The sequence below is a fragment of the Halichoerus grypus genome, chromosome 4, assembly GCF_964656455.1.
Source record: "Halichoerus grypus chromosome 4, mHalGry1.hap1.1, whole genome shotgun sequence".
In the NCBI taxonomy this organism is placed as follows: domain Eukaryota; kingdom Metazoa; phylum Chordata; class Mammalia; order Carnivora; family Phocidae; genus Halichoerus; species Halichoerus grypus.
The window spans coordinates 93,769,909-93,789,047 of NC_135715.1; the positions used below are offsets into that span (position 1 = coordinate 93,769,909).

General features: G+C 45.5%; 1 long non-coding RNA gene across 1 annotated transcript; it reads left to right on the forward strand.

Annotated features, from left to right (window-relative positions):
* Window positions 1-403: 403 nt before the first annotated feature.
* Window positions 404-3,460, forward strand: LOC144381493 (uncharacterized). The gene is made up of 2 exons (XR_013446744.1): window positions 404-562; window positions 3,217-3,460. It is a non-coding gene; the product is annotated as an uncharacterized LOC144381493 (long non-coding RNA).
* Window positions 3,461-19,139: the final 15,679 nt, after the last annotated feature.

Consider the following 19,139-nt stretch of genomic DNA (forward strand, 5'->3'; position numbering starts at 1 on the left):
AATGCTATCTCTGTGCCCAACACCATGCTAGGATCTGAGTTTGCAGGGATCATTGCAATACAGCACCTGCCCCAAAGGACTTCGTAGACCAGTGGAGAAGGGGTTGATCTAAAAGCCTGAACCAATAGGGGACCTGGGTGGCTCAGTCGTTAAGTGTCTGCTTTTGGCTCAGGTCATGATCCCAGGGTCCTGGAATCAAGCCCTGCATCGAGCCCCGCATCGAGCCCCGCATCGAGTCCCGCATCGGGCTCCCTGCTCAGCGGGAAGCCTGCTTCTCCCTCTCCCACTCCCCCTGCTTGTGTTCCCTCTCTCACTGTCTCTCTCTCTCTGTCAAATAAATAAATAAAATCTTAAAAAAATAAAAATAAAAGCCTGAACCAATATTCTCCCTTTCTTTACAAGGGATAAAATTGCTAAGTGTTGATGGAGTTGAGGCCAAACACTGGGAGACCTGTTTGTATTGACGGAAGGCACATACTCCAGTTCCTGGGATACATCATTAAAGTTGTCCTGGAGCACTGCTGTTGAAAGTTCGGCTAAAATCCAACGCAAGAAAAACAAGGTAAATACTGTGAGTGTGGAGCACTGCTTTAGATGAAAGTCAAGTTAACCCAAATGGGAAGGCACAAGTGCCCTTGTTTTAGAGCTCCTGTGAAATGAAGAATGTGAAATGGCAATTTGGAAAAGATTTAAAAAGTCAAAGTCTCTTTGAAGCAATTTCCAAAGGACTTTATTTACAGAATAATAGATTTAACTTTGGTCTGAATTATTTTGGTATCAATGACATCAAATCAATTAGCTGCTAGATCAATTCAGTGGACAAGAAGAGCTTTCAAACTTTTTTTTTTTTTTAAAGATTTTATTTATTTATTTGAGAGAGAGAGAATGAGAGAGAGCACATGAGGGGGGGGAGGGTCAGAGGGAGAAGCAGACTCCCTGCTGAGCAGGGAGCCTGATGCGGGACTCGATCCAGGGACTCCAGGATCATGACCTGAGCCGAAGGCAGTCGCTTAACCAACTGAGCCACCCAGGCGCCCGAGCTTTCAAATTATTGAGAAGTTGTTTTTTTGTGGTTGAGGACATCCTATTGGCTTTATAATAACATTCCAGAAATTAGTCCTTAGATTTGCGTGTTTCTCCCCAGATAATTTATAACACATTCATTAGGAACTCCAGTGCATGTAGCTAAAGCTAATGGATTAATTTAATGGTCCCCAGTCACAAAGAGGTAGCGTTGCATAGTGTTTAAGGGCATAGTGCCTCGTGCTGTTCTGCCAGGATTCATATCCTATCTCTGAAATTCACTATTGTGTGATATTGAACAAGTACTTGTTATTGGCTGAATTATGTCCCCCCCGCAAATTCGTATGTTGAAGTCCTAATCAACAGTATCTCAGACTGTGACTGAATTTGGACATGGAGCCTTTAAAGAAGTACTTAAATTCAAATGAGATCATTAGGGCCCTAATCTAGTATGACTGGTAAATTTAGACACACACACACACACACACACACACACACACAGAGGACCATGTGAACACACAGCAAGAAGGTGGCCATCTGTGAGCCAAAAAGAGAGACGTTAGGAGAAAACAAACGGCCAACATCTTGATCATGGACTTCCAGCCTCCGGAACTGTGAGGAAATACATTTCTGTTGTTTAAGGCCCCAGTCTTCTATACTTTGTTATGGCGGCCCTAGCAATCAAATTCACTACTCAAATTCTCTGTGCTTGTTTCTCCATCCATAAAAATGGGAATACTATTACTTACCTCAAAGGATTGTTATGAAGATCAAGGGAACCAACAAATATAAAGCACCCAGAGCTGTCCTGGCACAGAGTAGGACTGCTCCTTGAGTAGTAGCTGTTATCACTGATTGGACACTGACTATGGGCCATGCCTACTATTCACATTGCTGAAGTTATACCTCCAGCTCTTATCTGGGTAAGTATTAGTGTCCCCATTTTGCAGGTAAAGAAACTCTAATGTGGAGGTTTCAGGAAGCCTAATCACATTTAATATTGACCTCCCACAATGGAGCTGTAAAACGCAGAAAGTGCTATACATAAATGCAAGCAGCTCAAGTCATTAAAGGTTTAACAGTGCGATGTCCGTAGCCAGCATGGAGACAGCATAAGCCAAGAAGAGGAAAGTACAGGAATAAGGATGGAGAGGTGGACAGCCTTTGTAAGCCATAAACCTTGTGTTGACAGCAGTGAAGAGCCATACAAGGAGATGTGATCATCTGCATATTTTATTAAAGATCACTAGGAAGAAAGTGGAGCGTAGACTGGGGGGTAGGGTAAGCATAAAGTTAGGGACATCAGCTTCAGACCCTCATAATAACCCAGCAGGTTATGGTAAGTGTTCAGCCAGGGTGGAAATTGTGGCTATAAAAGAGAACAGAGATACTTAGAGATATTAACTAAGTAGAAACAAGATGACTTGATCATTTATTATATGATCCAGGTGGGATCCAGGTTTCTGTCTTGGCCAAGCGGCTGGATGGATAATAGTGCCAATCACCAGGATCAGGAGCACAAGATAAAAGAGAGTAGAAGGTTTAAAAGACATAATGATGAGGCCAACTTAGAAGAAATTGAACTTGAGGTGCTTGTGCTATTCTAGGTAGAACCATCCAAAAGTCAGTTAAACTTACAGGTCTGCAGCTCATGTCTCCAGCCGGTATGGGAGCCAGATATTGGAGATGGTAGTGCATGTCCTAAGGACAGTGTCTGAAGAAAGAAGAGAAGGAAAGGAAAGAATTCTGGGGAGTGAGCCCCAACATTTAGGAGTAGGCCAGTCAGGGTGAGGACAGAGTAGGGTCATGGGCCTGAGAGCTTGTCAAGACTGTCGGAAGGGTTAACTGCACCATGTGTCCCAGAGCTGCGTAAACCGTGGGTGGGAAAGTACGCTGGGGATTGGGAGTTGAATATTCATTCATGACCTTTGCTAGACAGTTTCAAGGAAGAAGTGGGAGTGGAAGGCAGATGACAATGCTTTGAAGAGGGAGTGGGAAGTAGAGACAGAGTGAAGACAGGTCACAAGGAGTTTAGTTGATTAAGGAAAGTGAAAGAAATAGAGGCCATAGTGGAGGGAAGCTTTCATTAGAACACGGTACTAACTGTACTATGTCGTGGGATTCAAGTCTCCATAAGAGTCCATTAATGTTCTTTTTAAATTTTTTAAAAAATTTTATTTATTTATTTGACAGAGAGAGAGAGAGAGAGCATAAGAAGGGCGAGCAGAAGGCAGAGGGAGAAGGAGAAGCAGACACCCTGCTGAGGAAGAAGCCCAGTGTGGGACTTGATCCCAGGACCCCGGGATCATGACCCGAGCCAAAGACAGACACCCAACTGACTGAGCCACCCAGGCGCCGCACCCCGCCTTTTTTTTTTTTTTTTAAATTCATGCTCTCTTTTTAAAAATGGTAGTTAATAAACTCTAACCGAAGGCGACCATTTGGTACATGACTGGTCCATGTTTTGCTAGCCCCCCAGTGATGATGGCGCATCCTGAGGTGTTGTGATAGCTCAACTGACCGCATACTCAACAGCCACCATCCCCTTCTTCTTGCTGACAGAACCCAATTTTATGGGGCGGCAATTTGCCCAGCCTCATAGTATAAGTTGTGATTATTCTAAAGCAATTAATGCAATGCTGGTTCCTTTGCCAGTAACTGATCTGGGGGGTGTACGTGGGACCCTGTCCTAGCCAAAAGGATGATGGAGGAAATTTGCTGAGGGCTTCTAGAAAAGGCTTCCTTCTCTCCCCTCGCCCCCTAAAACGGAGAGGAAAATGGGAAGAAAGCCATCTTTTCACCCTTCCCCTTCCATTCCATTTAAGACATCAACATAATTGTAAGGAAGTCCAACAAAGTTCTGATGTTTCCAACAATGATTGCTTTGATGCAGTCTTAGAAAATTCAAATTGACAATTATTTTTAAAAATGGTTTTTAAATATTCATGCTTTGCAAATCTCCTTTTTTAAAAAAATTTTATTTATTTATTTGTAAAATTTTATTTATTTAGCAAATCTCCTAAGCAGACTTTTAGTTAGCTTATTTGACAATCTAACACTGACCTGGGGCATTATTATTTGACTTGTATGAGCCTCAGTTTCCTCACTGGTATCCTGGAGGTGGAACTAGCTACTATATGAGCATGTGGTGAGAAGGAAGACAGCATGTGTAAAGTGCCTAGGGTGAAAGTGATAGTGCCTAGCTCCTATTGTCATGTGAGTTCTTTACACATGCCTTTACCTCCCACTCCTACACCCTCACTAGGAGAGACAAGGAATGGCCAGAGCCATGGGTAAATTACTGAGAGTCAACCCCCTCCCCAGGATTCCCTAGGACACCCAGATCCCATCCTTCATGGCTCCAGGTCACCCACTGGCTGCCAGGTCCATGGGTTTTCTTCCAGGTCAACTATAGCCTGCTGACTTGGGCACATCTCCCTGCAGCCTGCCTGCCTGACCCCATAGTCCAGACTGTCCTGGACTGCTAGCCTGTTGAGCCCACAGACATAATGCCTAGGCCTTTTACCCACTCTTGCACCAGGCCCGTGGTAACCCAGTTGCCCCAGCCCTTGCCAGCCTATTCCCAGCCTCCAGCCCGCCCACTGCCCAGTCAGCCAAGTTTTCTGAGCATTACAGCAGGTTCCAGAGAGCCAGCCCCACTTTCCGACTAATAAGCCACAAAACATATCAATCAATCAATTAATCTGTGGCCAGAAGGTAACATTGACCAAATCCATACCTTTAGATACTTTGATTCCCCTCGAGGAGAGAATGGATGGGTGTCTCTGTCTTTCTGTCTTTCATCCTCAGCTTAGAAAGAGTGCTGAGTAAACAGGAGAATGTACTTTGGACTAAGACAGTGATGGAAATCCAGCATTAGCATTTAATAGCAATTTTATTTTTTAAAAAGATTTTATTTATTATTTTGAAAGAGAGGGAGCATGAGTGGGGGGATGGAGAGGCAGAGGGAGAGGGAGAAGCAGAGTCCTCGCTGAGCAGGGAGCTGAATGCGGGGCTCGATGCCAGGACCCCGAGATCATGACTTGAGCCAAAGGCAGATGCTTAACCGACTGAGCCACCCAGGCGCCCCTTAAAAGCAATTTTAATTTGAGCAAGCTACTTAACTTATTTAACTATAACAATAATAGTGGTACTTAATATTTATTGGTCGTTTATTTCTCTGCTAAACACTTTGCAATGTATTCTCTTCATCCTCTCAGGGGGATTTTCTTATTCTTCCCATTTTACAGCTGAAGAGCTCAGAACATAGAGAGTTAAGTAACTTGCCAAAAGTCACAGCAAGTGGGTGGAGGAGCTAGCTCTTCTTGATTTGGAGTCTAGACTCTCCAGGACTCAGCTCCCTTATCTGTGAAATGTGCATGATAACAACCTCAAAAAACTGATCAAGAATAAGTGACATAACTTCTATAAGGCACTTAATAGATGCCCAGCCATGCTAGTTCCTTTCCACTGTCTTCCCTTCTAAAGGAGTCAACATAGACCATTAGGACAGTGGGCTTTCAGCAAAGTTTCGTCCCCAAGGCAGGTATTCCCAGAGATGAACTGATTTGCAATGAGGAATTGCTATTGTCATTTTGGGTGCCCTTCATCAGCCCTTTGTAAAGAGTTCTGGCAGATGTCAATCCCTTTTCAACTCAGTATGTTGGACACGCAGAAACACAAGCTTTTTTTACATTCCAACACTTCTGACAGCAAATGTGTGGATTTTCTCTCCCAACAACACCCTATTATCCACCTCTCTGGATACCAACTGGGTACCCCACAGTTTAGATCAATTCTGACTCTGACTACCCGCAGTGAGTGTCAGACCCCACAGGTTAAATGCTCAGTCCCACAAGACTGCCCTGGCCTCAGAGTCCAATTGCAAGTCACCAGCCTCCTGTAGTTCTGACTGACTGGCCACAATTAGGGCCTCCCATGACTCCATTCATGGGTTTGATCATTTGCTAGAAGAGCTCACAGAACTTAGGAAAACTGTGTACTTAGTAGTAATGACTTATTATAAAGCTACGACTCAGGAACAGCCAAGGAAGAGATGCATTAGATAAGGTATTGGTGGGGCTTGGGGCTTCCATGCCCTCTCTGGGCCCTCCACCTTCCCAGCACCTCAGTGCGTTCACCAACCCAGAAGCTCCCTGAACTTTGTAGCTCAGGGGCTTTTATGAAAGTTTCATTATGAAGGCACGAGTGATTAAATCATTGGCCAAGCATGATCAACTTAATCTCTAGCCCTCTCCCCACCCTGGAGGTCCTAGGGTGGGGCCAAAATTTCCCAACCCTTGAGTCTAAGCTATGTAGGAACCCCTCAGCCAACAGTCATCTCATCAGTATACCAAAGGAAAGGCACTCTTATAACTCTGGAAATTCCAAGGGTTTTAGAAGCTCTTTGTGACAGGAACCAGGGACAAAGACCAAATATATATTCCTTATTATATCACAACATCACACAGGAACACTGCTGTTGAAAATGTCTGCCAGAATCACACTTACTCTTAGAGGACGACCCATATTAGTGGAGACAGGACACAGACTGTTTAACCAGGTCTGTGGAGAGGAGGGGAATTTAGATACTAATCTTGTGGGAAGTTCCTCAGAGTTGACTCAAGTCTATAATTTAGAACCACACATAAAAATTACTTTTTTGAAAAAGACTCAAAATTACTTCGGTGAAATTTCTTTCTTTCCATAATGTGAGAGCAAAGTCCTCACAGACCCGCCCACACTCTGGTCTCCTCTACCTTCTCGTACAGTCATTTAGGAGTTTGTCCCCCTCCCTGCTCATTCATGTCTTTCCCGGCACCGTTAAGAATAGTATAATTTGGAGTGGGGTTTTTTTCCCTTTCTCTTTTGGTCTACGTAAATTGTCTGTGGATGTATTTCATTCCAGATGTTTTTCCCCAACCTGCCTTTCATAAAAAACCCAGAATTATTTTTAAACATAATTTTGGGGCTTCCAAATAAAACAAATATCTTAATTGCCTGTGGGTTCCTGAGTTATAAGTCCTCCCCTGGTGGTGGGGAGAACAGAGCATGGGGGCCAACAGGACAAAGTGTGGCCTCTGAGGTTTACCCTGTGGGCTGGCCTGTCTTCTCCTTCTCTCTTTTCTACTTCTTGGGCTCTGTCATGGACTGAATGTTTGTGCCCCTCCCCCATTTCATTTGTTGAAGCCCTAAACCCCCCTGTGACTATGTTTGGACATAGGACCTCTAAGGAGGTAATAAAGGCAAAATTAGGTCATAAGAATGGGGCCCTGATCCCATAGGATTAGTGTCCTTATAAGGAGAGACACCAGAAAGCTCACTCTCTCTCCATGCACACTCAGAGGAAAGGCCATGTGAGAACAGAGTGGCCATCTGCAAGTCAGAAAGGGAGCTCTCTCAGAAAGGGAACCCACCTGGACCTTGATCTGGGACTTCCAGCCTCCAGAACTGGGAGAAAATAAGTTTCGTTGGTTTAAGTCACACAATCTGTGGTATTTTGTTATGGCGGCCTGAGCTGACTGAGACAGGTCAGTGCCCTCTGGCTGCCCCCGGTGTGCCTTCATGGAGTAACTCACTTCTGTCCCAAGAAACACACCACATAGTCTTCTGCTGAATTTCATCAGCAACCCTTGTCCCCAGGAGCTAATCTGAGAGAATGATTCATACTAAGATAACACCAAATCACCACCTCTCCCAGGTAATACATTATTGGGGACCCTTAATGCCTCAACCCAGTGGTTCTCAACTTTGGCTGCATATGGAAATTGTCCAAAGAACTTATTAAAATATAGATTTGTAAGCCCTACTCACTCCGGATTTGTGGGTAATGCCCTGGAAACTGGATTTTTAAAAAAAAATAGTTTCATTTTTTATTATAAAGGTAACACATGCTCATAATTTATGTCATAATTTTATCAACATCACAGACATGTTTTAAGAAAAAAGTAAAAAATCTCCCTCCTCGCCATCCCAGTCCCACTCCTTGCACTCCTTGGGAAGCAAACGCTGTTAACTGTTTTACATGTCTCTTTTCAGAAGTTATCACTGTGTGTTTTGCTAAATTATACACATTTATTTTTTACAAAATAGATCTTTTACATGATTTTTACATTTTTTACAAAAATGTGATCAAATTGTCACACTTGCTGATTTCATTTCTAGTAAATCTTGGAGAATTTTCACATCACTACAAACTAAGTGACCTCATTCTTCCTAAGATTTTCACCACATTTTAAAAAAAGATTTTATTTATTTATTTGGCACAGAGAGAGAGAGCACAGGTTGGGGGTGGGAAGGGCAGAGGGAGAGGGAGAAGCAGGCTACCCGCTGAGCAAGGAGCCCGATGTGGGACTCAATCCCAGGACCCTGGGATCACCTGAGCCAAAGGCAGACACTTAACCGACTGAGCCACCCAGGCGCCCCAGATTTTCACCACATTGTCCCATGTGGACAGGCCAGTGGAGGGTGAAGCTCAGGTGGTTGCGGAGGGCCTGTGGAGAGTGGGGGAGCTGGGTCAGGGCTGCCTGGGACGTCCTCTAACTTCAAGATCCTCTTAAGGAAATATATCATTTGGAAGGGAAGCTTTTCCTTAAATTGTACAGTGAATGGCTGCCTGCTGGTGTGAAAATGCCTCAGTAGAGAACTTAGGTTTCCTTTCTTTCTTTCTTTCTTTCTTTCTTTCTTTCTTTCTTTCTTTCTTTCTTTCTTTCTTTCTTTCTTTCTTTCTTTCTTTCTCTTTCTTTCTTTCTTTCTTTCATTTTTCCTTCCTTCTTTCCTTCCTTCCTTCTTTCCTTCCTTCCTTCCTTCTTTCTTTCTTAATTAATCTCTACACCCAACGTGGGACTTGAACTCATGACCCCAAGATCAAGGTAGCACGCTCTACTGACTGAGCCAGCCAGGCTCCCAAAGACCTTAGGTTTTCTGTTACATTTCTTGAGCATCTTTCTTCCATAGAAGCTAATCTAAATGATTGTCTAAAAGGTACACCATAGCACCAAGATAGCACCAGAGCATAGTACTCCTCCGAGGTAATATATTGAAGAGAGCCTGTGTAAATTGGAGGAAAACATATACAGTTGACCCTTGAACAACACAGGTTTGAACTGTGTGGGTCCACTTCTTTTTTTTTTTAATAAACATTTTATTTATTTATTTAGAGAGCATGCGAGCAGGAGGAGGGGCAGAGGGAGAGGGAGAGAGAGAATCCCAAGCTGACTCCACACTGAGTGCAGAACCCGATGCAGGGCTAGATCCCAGGACTCTGAGGTCATGACCTGAGCTGAAATCAAGAGTTGGACACTTAACTGACTGAGCCACCCAGGTGCCCCTATGTGGGTCCAATTCTATGTGGATTTTTTTGATACAGTAAAGAGTACTGTAAATGTATTTTCTCCTCCTTAGGATTTTCTTAATAACATTTTCTTTTCTCTGGCTTACTGTATTGTAAGAATGCAATATAGAATACATAGAACATACAAAATAAGTGTTAATCGACTATTTATGTTATCAGTAAGGCTTCCGGTCAATAGTAGGTTACTAGCAATTAAGTTTGGGGGGAGTTAAAAGTTATACAGGGATTTTGGACTGCATAGGGGGTCAGCGCCCCTAACCCCCACGTTGTTCAAAGATCAGCTATACTTTGGAGAACTTCAGCTACACCCTGGCTCTCGGCAATGCTCTGTTCACTTGAGTATGGACCTCAGGACCCGGTAGCGGACCGTGGGAGGTGAGGTTTACCTGGATGGTTCCTCTCTAGAAACAGAGGAAAGAGTGGGTCCATGTCAGGGGGACCATCTTGAGAATGAATCTGTGACTTCACAGAGACAAAAAGACTAGAGGAAGTGTGTGATTTCATTTCTTAGATAATTAAACTAATAATGTAGTTCCCCATTGGGTAAGGTGGATTACCCTCCAGATTTTGGGACTATTTCATCCTCCTTTCCCTTGGAAGAGAAAAGGTCCCTCTAGCTCTGGTTCTGTCACTTACTCGGGGTGTGATGTTAAATAAATCTTTTAACCTAACTGGGTACCAGTTTCCTTATCTATGAAATGAGCTGAGAAATTTAGATGATTTATTTTATTATTATTTTTTTAAGCTGGTGCCACACCCAGCATGGAGCCCAATGTGGGACTTGAACTCACGACCCTGAGATCAAGACCTGAACTGAGATCAAGAGTCAGAAGCTTAGCCAACTGAGCCACCCAGGTGCCCCAAAAAGTTGGATGATTTTAAGTCCTTTCTGGCTTTAAAATTCTGGGTTCCAGGATTCTGACCATACACAGACCATATAGGAATTTTTAAAAAATTGCAACTGAATTAAGTTATTTGAGAAACAGGTGGTGGAATCCCATTACCCAGATGGTGCTTCCTATTTACACTGTTGTTTTCCTGACTTGCACTTTTCCTTTCAAAACCTTTCTGTAAGTATGGAGATTTAGAGCATTTGACCTTGATGGCTCCAGCTTGCTTTCTTCCAGAATTGCCACCACCCTGTCACCTTATTCCATGAGGATATTGTCCAATCTAATGCGTTGTAACAATAATTATATCTTCTATGCATATAAGCTTTCACCGTGCACTGTGAATGGTATGCTGGAAAGCACATGGGTGTTTCTGGAAGACATACCTGGGTTTGAATTCCACTTGTAGCAGCCAGGGATTGGTTTGCAAATAGAAACTGTTTCTCCTTAACTTAAGCAGAAGGGAAATTTATATGAGGAGCAGTGGGTAATTCATAGAATTACTGGGTGGTGGGAGGCCCTGGCTGGGGCAGGACCCAAAGGAAATGAGGCACAGTCGAGAGGCTCCTGGGGAGACACCAGCCTGACAAGGTGGGGGGGGCTCTTGTCTCTGCACTTCAGGGCCACCTCAAATAATCCTGAACTGACCTGTGCCTTGGCTTGTCTTCCTCAAGAGTTAAAGTTTTGAGCAGCCGGAGAATGGCAAGAGGGAACATCTTCCCCTTCAGCTTGGTTTCCACAGTGGCTGGTAGAACCCTCCTCCCACTTATTTGACGTTCCTCCCAAATAAAAAGTCTATCCTCAATTGGACATCTGTAGGCAAAAGAAAAGAACCTTGATTCTCACCTCGTGTTATATACAAAAATTAAGTTGAGTTGGACCATCGACCTAAATATAAGTTTCAAAATGACAAAACTTCTAGAAGAAAGCATAGAAGGATATCTGGATGCTAAGCAGCCAGAATGACAAAGGTTCACCATAGGGCTCTACCACCTACTATTACCGGTTGAGTGACCTGGGTCAAATGAGCAAGGGGACAATGCCCACCTCTGGGACAGCCGTGTGGATTCAATGGGAACTTGTATCAAACCTCAGCCCGGAGCCTGACGCTGCACCCCTGTCCCTCTGTGTAGCTGTGTTCTCCTGAGCCTACCCTGAAGCTCGGGCATTCCTGGATTCCGGGGCATGTCCGGTGTGTTAGCTACACTCCCAGCCTCCAGGTATCATTCTGAAACAAAGAGGGTGCCAGGTGGTCTAAGAAGGAACAGATCATTTGGACACCTCCTGGTTTTTGCAGCTTTGAGAGCCCTGAAATTCACCTTCCCTGGGGGGATGGGTCCTTGTACGAAGGGCCTCTCAGGCAATTGAAAAGCTTATGTGGGGGTTCTCCTGAGACACCCCAGTGGCTCCCAAAAATATCTCTGGTGAAACTTATGTGGGGGAGTGCTGGATGCCCTGTGTCAGCAGGTGGGAGGCATGAGCCAGGATATCTGTTAATATGGATTCATCTGTCCTTCTGGCTGCCAGGGCCTGAGGGAATGTGGGATACACAAACACCCTCTCATTGGATTCTCATTACAACCCTTTGAGGTCAGCAGAGCAAGCACTAGTAGGCTCAGTTTTTTTCCCTGGAAGAATCTGAGACTCACAAAGTAAAAGATACTTGTTGAGGCCACTTGGCTCGGGCCATGGGGCTTGTTTTCCTGATCCTGAGCTCAGCATCCTCTCTACCATTCGAAACTTTTTCCTGTGTTGGTACCTCCATTATTAGAACACCTGGATATTCTTAGCTAACAATGGGTGACATAAATAAACACACGGCCATTTCCCCACATTTCCGCACAGATCCATGCAGATGGTAGAGCCCTTTCAATGAATGCACTGCATGAAAAGGCATTTCAGAGTCGAAAGAGAGCTGCCGCATTAATCATCATGGAGCAGCGGAAACTGGCCTTGCGGGGAATGGAATGGACTTCAGGAAAGATGGGCATCCCCTGCTTGTTGTCAGGGGCTCCCTCATGATGACAAGTCCGGGCTGCCATGCCAGGGCCTGGGTGGAGGGTTTTTGCTAGACCTGAGAACAGGCGTTTGCACTCAGTCCCCCAGGGAGAGCGCCGTCTGCTTCTGTCCCCTGCACAAACTCAGCTGAAGCTCTGAGTGCTTTATTAGTAGACCAAGATCCTATCCTGGCCTTGAGGCCAAGGCCGGAGAGGGGGGGTCGGGGTGGGGGTGGGGGACGGAATTCTCTGTGCATTTACTGAGCCGAGGAGGATGAAAAATAAGACCCTGGAAGAAAGCAGAGGTCAGAGGCTGAGAGAGGCCACTTTTTGTGTTCGGCTGGAAGGTTGTAGCAGAATTGGGGCTCAGAGGGATGGTGTCAAGAGCCACTAAGGATGCAGATTAAAGTAAAGAGCCCCTCTTTCCTAGGACTCTGTGTCTAGCAGACAGTAAACGATCAATGATGGTTTGTTGAAGTAATGACTTTAATCGTTCAGCAACCAGAGTCTTTGGGGGTGAAGGTGGTTCCTAAAAGGGTTGCAGGAGACAGGGTGGGGCAGGAATGTCTACGTGGCTGAGGCCCTTTGGGGCCCTCAATCTCGTGTGGAGGCCTCTCCACCTCAGGGCCCCAGTGACCTCCCTGCCCACTGTTTTTCACTCTGCCATAGGGGAAATCAGGCTTTCCACAAAGTGCATAACCCCATGGATGAGGGGACCTAAGCAAGCCTTCATTTGTCAGCCAAAAAGGGAAAGTAGGCCTTGATCTAATGCTGTGAAATTTTAACTCACAGCCTAGAAAGCATGTTTTAGATGGAGAGAGGAGAAAGAAAGTTGAATTTGCTCTATCACTCAGGAAATTAGCAGGTTGACCTTAATTGATGTGTTTAGCTGTTAACCTTTAGAGAACAATTTGTACCTGCAGAAACTGTGTGTACATTTAGTAACTCTGAACACATGTTTATGATCATGGAAGTTGATGGTTATTTTGGCAGAATGACGTGTGCTCCGTGTGAGGTCCGGGTGGCTCTGTTTATCTGGTGTGTGACCTTAGTCATCTTGTCCTTTTGCAGGTGGAGGAGGGGCGGTGACTGAAGCAGACAGCAGGACCAGCTCCTACACTCCCATCTTGGCTGCTTGGCCCTCAGGCACCCATCTCAGACCCTGATGGATCCTGGGTGCTCATGGCTATATTAGCCCTCAGGGATGCCCTCTTGGCTGACTGGGCCCAGTGTCCTTTAGCTCTCAACTGTTGTTGCCTCCTTAATTCCACTGTCATGCCAACCTTTGGAATCCTGTCAGCCAGGCCCCCTGGAAGACGGGTTCTGTGGCAGTTGACCTCAGCTTCCTTCTTTCCCTCGTTCCATGTAAAATGACATGGTTGAAGTGGACTGGCTCCACATCCCTTCCTGCTCTAACCGCCTCACGGGGCCAGGAAGGGGCCACTGAGATATCTGGGCAGGGCCCCTCTTGGAAGCCACCAAGGCAGGGGTGTGGTGAGTCCCCACGCTATGTCCATACAGCTTTTCTCTACGACAAGAGTTGAGATGGCTTTCTGAATAAAGTCAGAACACCAAATGAGCCAGCCAGGGAGCCATGGAAAATAAAGGAGGACAGAAGGCAAGTATTCAAGGACCAACTTGCCATTGGAGGGCATGACCATCCGACTCGGCGCTGTTTGCAAAGCGGCTTTGTCATCCTATTCTCTCAGGCTGACAAGCAACTCATTGTTCTCAGAAAACAGCAGCTGCTTCTGGGGAGCTTCCAGCATTTGGGTGTGACAACCTAGGGAGGCTAGCTTTCAGCATCAAGCTTCAGCCCTCTGACAAGGAAGGGGGAGGTCCTTCTTGGCGGGGTACTCGTTTTCTGTCGATGCTATAACAAATCACTACAGATAGAGCAGCTTGAAACAATTCAATTTATTATCACACAGTTCTGTAGGTCAAAAGTCCGACATGGGTCCCCCACACGGCTGCAGGGTCATAGACCTCTCTGGAGACTTTGGGGGAGGAACCGTTTTCTTGTTCACACGGTTGGCAGAACTCCATTCCGTGCAGCCTGGGACCAAAGTCTCCATCTCCTTGCTGGCTGTTAGCTGGCATCTCTCTCTGGTCCGTGGACATAGCCCCCCACATCTCTGAACCAGCAACAGGACTTCTCACTCTGCCACCTCTCTGACCTTTCTTCCACTGCCACATCACTCCGTCTGACCACAGGGGGGAATGGTGGGTCCGTACTCATGTGGTTACCCAGATAACCCAGGATAATCTCCTCATCTCAAAATCCTTGACTTAATCCCATCTGCAAAGTCCCTTTTGCCATGTGAGGTAATATTCACAGGCTCTGGGGATTAGGGTGTTGACATCTTTAGGGGCCATTATTCTGCCTCCCACATTTAAGGTTGGGCCATGTGAGTTGCTGACCGTCAGCTTGGTGTCACACTGGGGCAATAGGCCTTTATCATGTGACTCACCTTTTATGCGTGTTGAGAGACACAGAGCTGTGTGACCTGCAGCAAGGCCGCGCATCTGGGCATTGTGCAAAGTAAGACTTGAACGTATCCGTCCCGGGCACTTTGTGGTCAAGCCACCAGATTCACTCAGTAATTAACGTTCGCAGGGCTTTGTGAAATGCAATTATATAGGCTAGCTCATAAAGTGTTTTTTTACAAGATCTGACACAAATGCAGTCCACTCAGCCTGCTTTTCCTGTTCTCGCTTTGCAGTCATAGTCAGGACCCTTCGGGAACTTCTACTGCCAACTCCCCATCCGCCTCCCACCAGTGTAGTTTGGTCTCTTTTAGCCTCTGACCTACAGGCCGAAGCCACAAAGGCAATGTTGACATGACCCGAACTCCTCTGCATTCACACTTGCTGTTCCTTTGCTTGCAATGCCCAACTCTTCCCCCTCCCCCCAGGGCCTTAGCAACTCCTCCTCTGTGTCTCTCTAGCCCCTCACTGTTCAAAGTGTATGTGAGGACATCATCTGAGAGCTATGGGAAATGCAGACTCTCAGGCCCCACCCAGGCACGCTAAAGCCAAACCTGCTGTTTAATGCAATCCCAGGGGATCATGGGCAGTTTAAAGTTTGAGCAGCACTGGGTGAGGGCCTGCTATGTGGTCCTGACTGCCCCAGATCCAGCTAAAAAGGCTCTTCCCACAGCTCCCATGGTGCCCCACTTGGACTTCTTTCATAAGGAGGGAGTGTAAATGGATGTTAAAAGGGACTTTTCTTATTATCCAGAAATTTCAGCAGAGGCCTCAAAGGCAGAGAACAAAATAGTCAGTGCCAAGAAACTCCCCATCCACACAGAGTGCTGAGACCCCACGTAGGACAAGCTCAGAGAATGGGAAACTTCCTCCGTCAGCCTTATTAACCCTTCCCCATTTCCTGCCTATGAATGACAAGAGGCAAGAGAGTTTCTATGGAGAAGGCTGACTGAGGGCTCTGTGTCCCCCCACCCTCCACCCCCAGTGCCCTTCCATGGGGCAGGGGAGACAGGCGCTTCCTTCTCATCTGAGGGTAAGTGAGAAGGGCATCAGGGGGAGCTTTCCTTATACCTTTAAGGGTTTGGGGAAAGGGGAGGTCTGGTCCCAGAAGGCAGGATGGCACTGGACAGTGTTGCCCTGCTCCGGAGGGCGGTGAGGCAAAGGTACACAGTTGCTGTGGACTAGATGTGGCTCACGAAGTGGGGAGACTGCCTGGAACCTCCTTGAAAGGAACCTTACCCAGGGCGCCTGGCTGGCTCAGTTGGTAGAGTGCGTGACTCTTGATCTCAGGGTCATGAGTTTGAACCCCACGTTGGGTGCAGAGATTACTTAAAAAAAAATTTTTTTTTAAAGATTTTATTTATTTATTTGAAAGAGAGAGAGAGAGCACAAGCAGGTAGCAGGGGAGGGGCAGAGGGAGAGGGAGAAGCAGATTCCCCACTGAGCAGGGAGCCTGGACCCGGGGCTCAATCCCAGGACCCTGGGATCATGATCTGAGCCGAAGGCAGCCGAAGCCACCCAGGTGCCCCTAAAAAATTGTTTTTTAAATTAATGAAGCAGAAAGGGACCTCACCCAAGAGAGCTGCCTGGGGTGGGGGTGGGGACAGAGGGACCCAGCAGAGAGATGGACCACTGGAAAACTGGAGGCTGAAGGGTTACTGCAATCTCTGCTGCCAACATACACACACCCCAACCTCATAATGAATGCTGTAGTTGGGATAGGGTTGCCAAGATTTAACAAACAAAAATACAAGATGGCCGTGTAAACTCGAATTTCAGATAAGCAAAGGATGAGTTTTTAGCATAATGTGTGCAATGTTTGATATATACTAAAAACTTATGCACTGTTTATCTGAGCTTCTAATTAGCTGGGCACTCTGTATTTTATCTGGCAACCCTAAGTTGGAAGCTTTGCAGCAGAAGTTCTCATGGCTTCTCCAAGAAATCCACAGGAATGCCCTAGATAGATGTTAGTTATCAAAGCCCCTGATGTCAGGTCACTACTGACGCAATCAAGTAAGATCCTTTCTGCTCCTTTATCTTTGTTCCTTTCCCCTTCTCTCCCTCCCCCACCCCTCACCAATAACCCTGGCTAGTGAGTGGGAGATGGGAGAAGGGAAGGTGCCTGGGGGAGGTGGCCATACCCACAGCTTTCTTTCCACCACTGCCGGCTCCCCAGCTGGAAGAGAGAGACACTTGACCTTTGGGTGAAATTGAGCATTTTGATTATTACCTGAACCAGACTGCTGAACAGCTAATTGTTCTTGTGACTTAAATGGACCTATGCATGATGCCTGCCTAACATGTCATGCTGGGATGGAAGGAAGGAAGGATCCCTGGAGCCAGACTGAAAAACGTGGGGGAAATAGAGTTGCTTTATGATTGCACCCTGCTGAGTGTCGCTGGTTCACAAACTGACTTCTTGTTTGCATATCCATCTCTCTCACTGGAGTCCTATTATTCATCATTATTCAACACAGTGCCTGGTGTATGTAGGAGATGCTCAGTAAGTGTCTGAGTGTTGAAAGTCAAAAGCTGAGTGAATTGACCCTTTTTTTCACCCATAGAACCTCCAGAGAGGTATTTCTGGCATTGTCCAGTCCTTCCCAAAGGGACTTTGGCTGTGGTAGGTCTGGTTACAAAACACCTGCCAGGTAGGATGAAGAAGGTAACCGAAATGGGACTTGAATTTTCTCTAACTAAGTATGTGTGTGGGCACTATGTTCACAGAAGGGGCACATCTAGGTTTTTAAGAACCTGAGACCTGGGACCCTTTCTAAGTAAAAGAAGATCAAATTATGAAGATAAAATCAGGCATAAAGGGCGCCTGGGTGGCTCAGTCGTTAAGCGTCTGCCTTAGGCTCAGGTCATGATCCCAGGGTCCTGGGATCGAGTCCCACATCGGGTTCCCTGCTCTGCGGGAAGCCTGCTTCTCCCTCTCCCACTCCCCCTGCTTGTGTTCCTGCTCTCGCTATGTCTCTCTCTGTCAAAAAAATAAATAAAATCTTAAAAAAAAAAAAAAATCAGGCATAAATGTGAATATTCAATTTAGGCGAAATCACAACAAATTTTAAAAAGCTGACAAATAGGGGCGCCTGGGTGGCTCAGTCGGTTAAGCGCCTGCCTTCGGCTCAGGTCGTGATCCCAGGGTCCTGGGATCGAGCCCCACATCGGGCTTCCTGCTCAGCGGGAGGCCTGCTTCTCCCTCGCCCTCTGTCTGCTGCTCTGCCTACTTGTGCTCTCTATCTCTGTTAAATAAATAAATAAAAATCTAAAAAAAAAAAAAAGCTGACAAATACCACAAACATCACAAAATCCAGAAAAAAAAATAGCATAATAATTGTAGTGGTTAACTATTGGACATATCGCTATAATACACTCTTCTACATTTTTTGGCTAGATTTTTTTTCTACATTTTTTTAATCAGTGTCCTCGTAGTGGTGGTCTATTATGAGTCTATGCTCTCCTTGTTGATGACAGTATTTTGTGGTCAAATCGCTGAGAATGCCAATTTTTAAAATATATCCCTATGATTCACTCTTGTTCATTAAATTGGGCGATTCAAAGAATTTATGCTCAAAATGTATCTCTTGCTCTTAATGAAGTACTGCTTTTGGCATGTTCTAATTCTTTTTTTTTTTTTAAGATTTTATTTATTTATTTGAGAGCTCCCACACAAGAGTGGGGGATGAGCAGAGGGAGAGGGAGAGAGAGAGAATCTCCAGCAGACCCTTTGCTGAGCATGGAGCCTGATATGGGGCCCCATCTCATGACCCTGACTGAGATCATGACCTGAGCCAAAACCAAGAGTCCGAGGTTAATTGACTTAGCCACCCAGGCGCTCCTGGCATGTTCTAATTCTTATCATCCTCCTCTCTTCTCTCATCATTTTAATTATTTGTTTTATCTTAGTTGCGATTCTTTTATGTGATTCTGTGTCTTAACTTCATGCCTTCGTCCATCAGACTTTTTAGACTGCTATTAGGATAGAACAAGAGAGTATTTGACATTTTGAAGCTTCTCCTTGTCTTTTATCTGTCAGTTTTTGTCTGAGGCTTCCACTAAGATGCTTCTTTCTTAATACGTTTGAATTTTGTATAATCTATAATTATAGATTATACTTATATGCAAAATTAATCAGAAATAAGACATGCTTAAGAACAATCATTCAAGTGCACTTAGAAATTGCCAAAATGCTGTACTGAGTTACTTATTGCATGATCAAATTACCTGTCAGCCCTATAAACCGATCTATTGGTGAGTATGGATAGGGGGTTGGTAACTGTGGAATACTTTTCTCCTCTCTCTCTCTCTTTTTTTAAAAGATTTCATTTTTAAGTAATTTCTACACCCAACCTGGGAACTCACAACCCGAGAGCAAGAGTCGTA